This window comes from Gambusia affinis, linkage group LG15 (assembly GCF_019740435.1).
Source record: "Gambusia affinis linkage group LG15, SWU_Gaff_1.0, whole genome shotgun sequence".
NCBI classification, from domain to species: domain Eukaryota; kingdom Metazoa; phylum Chordata; class Actinopteri; order Cyprinodontiformes; family Poeciliidae; genus Gambusia; species Gambusia affinis.
In genome coordinates, this window is record NC_057882.1 from 10,450,097 (window position 1) to 10,457,060 (window position 6,964).

The following is a 6,964-nucleotide window of genomic DNA, read 5'->3' on the forward strand; positions in this document are numbered from 1 at the left end:
ACAGATGGATGGACAACTGCAAACCTAAAATATAGCCAATATTTATTATTTTGTGATAATTTTATGTGGATAATGAATTTTCTGCTTTTACGAACCACTGAAATTCACCAAGCATTATCATTACAAAGCTATCAAGAGGTTTCCCCAACTGTTCTCTTCTCAGTCTCTTTACAATGGCTTTTTACAAAACTTAAAATTTTCCCATAGCAGAGCTGGGCACCAGAGGAAAAAAAAGAAGAAAAAAAAAATAAATCAGCAGCAGCTTAAGGTTGTATCAAAAGCCTCACAGTTCCTGAGCAGCCATCTTTATAGGGGGTGACTCTTAGAATGCCTCAACGTGTTTGTCTCATGGTTTAAGTGGTGCACATAGCCATGGAAAGATCATTAAATCTCTGTTTTACCACTTGGCTTAATCCCCGCAACAAAAGGGGAAGATACAACAAAAAAAAAGGGGAAAACGTAGAGAAAAAAAGTGGTGAGTGAGATTAAGTGAGAACTTGATGGATCTAAACTGACGGCTCTTCTTCCCAGTGTTGCTAAGGGGAGTTAAGAATCCTGATATCACATCTCCTGAAGAGTGGCTGCCGATCGGCCTTTCCCTGCTACTCCCACAGCGGCCGGCCTCTCTTGTAGTGTCCGCAGCTGAAGCCATCTGCCGGATTACCCAGCAGGATGTGTTTTTATGGAGAGCATCCCATTCATATCCTGCCTGCAAAGGTTTACATTAAGGTTGAACTCGGGTGCACTTACAATGGCAGATGAAATGGGCTCTGTCCTCCTTACAGCACCCCTCCCCATCTTCTCACTGTTTGCGAGACTGATAGCGCGGGGTTGAAAGGAGCTGCTTCACCGTGGCATGAAAGAGGATCTCATGCAATGCCACTGTCTGCTGCTGATTCTTTTTCAGTCGCTGACAATGACGTGATGCCCAGCATGAAAAAAAACACTCGTGCGTGCCAAGTGCGATTGTTTCTCCTAATAGGCATCAACAGGCCAACTTCGCTGTGTTACCATACAGGTGAACTCATTCCTGGGAAAATGTTTTTTTCTTTCTTAGCCTCGTAGGCGAGATGGCGTCCCCCTTTTTTCCTCAGCCTAAAGGGATTAGTCGTGCCAGTGCTACCCCGGCTGTCACGGTACTGTCTACTTCCCATCTCTCTTCTGGGCCTCTAATGTGATTAACCCATTCCCTGTGGTCCAAATGGTTCTGGATAGTGGGTAGAGGCACAAGGAGGCGGATGGAGTGGAGGGGGCTCCTTGGCATGTTCTTCGCCATGCCTCACTCGCCATTATTGCTACCTTTGTTGGACAGGAAGGAGTGAGGTCGAAGGTTTGTTTGCACGTAAAGAGGAGTACAAGTGCATGAGGAAGGAATTCATAGACGTAGGCATAGGCTTGGTGATAGAGCTGATACTGAAATAGTTTTAATCATTATGGTATACCTTTAACCCCTTCAAAAGATGAGTTTTACTTTCTCAGCTATGTTTGTCTGATCAAAATCTGTCAAAACTTCCCAGCTGATGGTACAAATCTCCTCCATTTGATCAGCAGAGTGGCTTTGGCTTGAACCAGACCTGAATAATTGCTGCTTGTTTAAGTGAAGGCCTTAATGGTTACCTACCCCCATCATGTTGTCAAATGTCGGTGTTGTGGGGTTTCGCCTGTTTAACAAATGTCACGCTTATTTTGAACTCATCTGTTGCAGGTCTCAGAGCATATGCTGCTCACAGTAGACACTAAGCTCTTTGCCAAAGTGAAGAGCCTAAAGCTTTTGGCCAAAGACAGAACATGCTTTTGTAATCATCTGTACATTGGTTAGCAAGGATTTAGCTATTTTAACAAGTAGCAACTGAAATATTACTTATAATTAGTATTAGTTATTAATGTAGAATATCACTGCATTTTTTAAGGCAGTTTATACAGTAAGCAAGAAAACATAGTCATTTTTTATAACCATAGGATAATACTCGTAGATTTTTCTGTGACAGTATATGACCAATTTTGCAATTGACTGATTGTCATCTTTTATTTCTCATCAGTGAACCTATCCTTCCTCAGCTCTAACTGGTCAGGTCACTGCAGAGATGTGTAATAATGAGACATCGGCTCCTAGGGAGTCACATTGGTGGTGTCATGAGAATAAAAAAAATAAACCAGAAAAGTTTGGGCCAAGGAAAATAAAGAAGGAGGAAGCCTAACCGTGATTATTAAAAGTTGGGATTCCCATGTTGTGGATCTGAAGATGCTCTACTACCACAGTGTTGTCTGCCAAGCCCTGGGAATTTTTTTTAGTTGTTTTTTTTACTGGACAATATCTCTAGTACGTTTCTAAATATTAGCTTACTATGATTTGTTTATTTTTTCTCTATTAAACTACAGGAAAAAAAAAAAAACAACACTCCATTTTTGATATAAGTGTCTTCCCCCATGCTGGTTCAAGCAGGCCTTCACGTGAGCTCACAGCCACAGTCAGGCGACGGCATGGAGAATTAAGGGTCTTAATTAGTCAGTTGCAAGACAGCAGGTTGGGGGTTAGGGTAGAGTTTTAAACGACTCTCCCTGAAATTACGGTTAAAATGAACAAAATGCACGTCACTTCTGCCTTTTCTAAGAATGCATACACCAGAGGTGACCTGTTTTTTGTGAGAAATCTGTTTGTGCATTTACATGTATGAAGAGAATATGCTGAAATGAAAATAAATAAATGTAGTCAAGGAGAATACAATTCAACATTGTGCCTGAAAGACAATACAGTGCATGAGGGGGGTGTGATGCCCATCTTGAACAGACTTGGTTGGTTTCCAATCTTGATATCAAACACAGCACCATGAAATGGAAGGTGACACTTATTGTATTAGTAGGGGCTAATGAGTGTCTAAAAGCCTGTGTGACTGTGTGCGCTGAGGAATCTCATCGTGTGCTGGGTGGCAGGAGGAAGGGCCAATGTCTCTACAAAGTTGTGGAGGCCATGAAGTTCAGTGTTGGAAAAGAAAGAAAGACCATCGCTATCAGAGGAGCTTTCAGGAGGCATGGTGAGGTCTTTCTGCAGAGCTAAGACCTAATCTAGATCTAAAGAGGAGAAAATTAGGGACCAGTTTTATCAGAATCTCTCTTTGAATTGGCACGGCAGGTTTTACTCTACTCAAATAATCGACTAGTTGTATCGTAAGGCAACAAGTTAAGAATTTTAAAACTAGACATTTTTTTTTGTACTACAATTTTGTATATTAAGACAAGTAATTTGGTACAGGTTAAGTTAATCATCACCTTATAATAATTTGTTGTGATTCCTGCAGATATTGTTGTGCATTTGCACCATTGGCTTTGCCATATAGTTTTTGAGGCAAAGACAAAATCTCTTTTTACTTATTCTGTTCTGTTTACCCGATGTCCTGGTCTACCCAAACTCCCACTTCTACACCAAACAGCTCTGATTTATTGTCCTTAACATAAAGGACAATAATGTATGTTACTGTGCTTGTTCAATCAATCTTGGGTTTTTAAGAAAAAGCAGCAGTTTCATTACTTATTCTACATGAAATAATACAAAATAATATTCTAAAAATGATCTTATTCAAATTTTAGTAACATTACTGACTTCAGAAAATGTAAAACATTAGGAAAGGTAGGATGTACAAATCCTTATATCTGAAAAAAAAAAAAAACACAATGTAGAGTTGTTTGACATTTGTGAAGTATTGCAATGCACATAAAGTATGCAGTACTCAATTTAACCACAAGGTGGCTATCTAACAAAATAATTGAACATTACCAATCCTTATTACTTCAAAAAGTACTTTCTTTGCATCATTTTTTAAACCTGACTCAGTTTTTATTTAATTTAGTTCAATTAAATGTATTTATATACCATCAATTCATGCCATATTTTTCTTTGGTGCATATTATAAAGCAGTTTGTATCAATACAATGCGATTAATTTAGGATTTTTTCTTTGCAATCTATATTATGACTATTATTATTAGTAGAATGTGTCTTTTATATTTTCTGGCAATATATAATTTCATACTTTTGGGAATTTCTGAATTATTTAAATAATATGGAATATTCAATTCTCTGATAATTGTAATGCCATCCAAAGTAAATGCCTGATTAAACAGTTTCTCAGAAACTTTTGTCCAGAGATCGTTTCTGTTCTCTAGAGAAAAATTTAAAATCTTTTAGGTTTTAATTAGATTTGATTATAAAGAAAACTATTTTTGACCCCCATTGGCTCAACAGACAGCATTAGCACTCAAACAGACTTTGTTGAAGCTGGAATTTGTCTCATTGTCCAGACTTTATGAACAGAATAATTTGTCAGCAGATCACCAGTGTGTGACTTCACACATGCAGGCAAACTGGGAAATCTTTGACACAGGGAAAATGACAATGTCGCCAAGCCGAGAGGCTGTCAACTGAAGGCTCATGGCCCACTGGAGATATAATGACATCAAGGATTTCAAATGAAAGTGAGCTCTTAAAGCAGGCCGATCCTGGCTTCACACTTGGTCCACAGGTCAGCCTCAGTGCACTCATCTGAACGTAACTCAGGTTGACACAAGTTGACCTCAGTCAGTAACCCTCTCCTCAGCTCTTTGTTCTCACATTATCCCCTGAGAGTTGTCTTTAACACTATGCTAACATTCTGTATAAAATGTTCTAATCTTCTAAGCTCTCATTTCTCAACATTTGCTTTTCTATTATTTGTCAGACCTCTTTTAGAAACAGTCGTTTGGAAGGCCTTTGACTCAATCGCTTCTGTTGGTCTGACCTTCAAAGAAAAAGCCCTTTTGGTAGCTAAAATGAGTAGGTTATTGTTAGCTAAACTTAGATATTTCACAATATGAAACATTCCTAAAATGACCACATTTGTAAAACTTAAAATTTAGATCTCAAGTGCGACATTCTGCAAGATGTTGCATAATTTTCACCAAATAAATCTTTATATTAGGGACTGTCAAAGATTTCAGATCATGGTAAAAGACTTGTAGGTTTAGTGCTGTTAAACAGAAAAATTATTAGCATTTGAGACCTAGAGTATGCTAAACAAAGGTGCATTTCCAAAATAGCTAAGTGCTTTAATTTGTTCAGTAATAGGCTTTTGTATTTAAGTTCAAACAAACTGAAGATTTTGCTGTAACTTTGGTCAGAATATTTGCTATAATTAAACACACACACACACCCACACACACACGCACACACACACACACACCCATACATAACACATATATATATATATATATATATATATATATATATATATATATATATATATATATATATATATATATATATATATATATATATATTTATATATATATATATATTAATGCTCCTCATCTTGCGTGTTAAATAGAGTAACCTAGCCTCCTGTGGTTTAACAATACTTTCTATGGTAGTGGGTAAAAAGTGCAAATGTTTGGAAACCCATTAAAATTCTTTTAGGAAAACCCCCCAAAAAAGGAAGAACAAAAAAAGCATCCATCATTTGGAGGCAGCAGGTGGATGATTGTGCATGGTTGACTGATCAGAAATAAAATGATGCCCGAAAGAGCATTCAGGAAAGGCAAGGCCACGTTCCTCATCTCCTAATTAGCGTTCGGATTCTGCTTCCTCGTGCGGCATCCCACATTGTTGCCGGAAACCAACAAAACCTCTGTATCTTTTCAGCAGGGAAAGACTCTTTTTTTTTTAGGGGCCCAACATGTGCAGTGTTTATTTGCTGAGAGTGAATAGGGGGTTGAGGTGTGAAGCTATGAATACTGTGAGGTCATGATGCTGTAAATAAAAATAGGGCCAGATCATAATGAGAGAGGCCGCGGCCAAGGCCCCCGTTCAACTCTTTGATCAAAGAAACTGAACAGAGGACAAAAATACAAATAAAAAGGACATCTGCAACGTAACAACTGCAACTCTAAGACTCCAGAACAGTTACTCCTGCAGCTTTTTGCTGAATCTGTGGAGGGTTTTAAAAAACCAGATAGAAACTTGTTTTCCCAGACTTTTATGCCATAACTTTATTCTGCTTCTTATGCTTGTTTTTATTTTTATTTCTAATTTAGATGTCTGTTTTACAGCATTTTGTGACTTTGTGTTGGTGAAAAGGGTTTCATGAACAAACTTTACTTACTTATGGTCCAAATAAGAAACTAATTGTTGCTTCTCTTGCTTTAAAGTTAGCTCAGAAGCTCTTCCTCTGATCTATAAATGATCACATCAACCAAAGATGTTGCTGTCTTCCAAGCAAGTTAAGTCTTGAAAAGTTGACATTTTGCACAGAAATTAAAATTGTAACCTAAATCCGATGCTTTTCTTCTCTTTCTAAAGACTTTCATTTGAGTATTTTACAGACATTGTGGTAAAAAAACAAACATCTAAGATTGTGATTCTTGACTTGATCTGTCCGATTATTTCCAGCACACAGGATGCCCGAGAAAAGCCACGCAGCTCTAAAGTTACTATATACCAGAGTACCCTCTTTAACCTTGAAAATGCATGCGTTCTCATTTTTAAATCGATCATGCAGTTGAACCCTGCAGAGAGATTAGATGGTCATGGAGACAACAGGATTTAACCAGGAGCTTAGTCTGTTCAAAGTTGATGTCAAAGAAGGTACAAATTGTAAGTAGAGATTTCTTTCACTGTCAGTTTGTTCAGCCAAGCTCACAGAGGAACCAGCTCAATCCTATGGTTATCATCGACAGATTTGCAGAAGATGCATCTGACTGCAGTTGCACTACTTGTCCATATGATGTCACTATATATGCAATTATCCTGGAAACTTCACTGCATGCAGTGTAACAGGCATAATACGGCACTGGCTAAACTTTTCTTCTACAATTTAAAAGTCTCTCCTGCGCAAAGCTAAATATAGTTAATCAGACAGTTATTTTTGTGAAACAGTATCTCGCAGGAATAGACAGTTTAACGATAGTAAAGTGAAATATTCTGTTTTTGTCTTGTT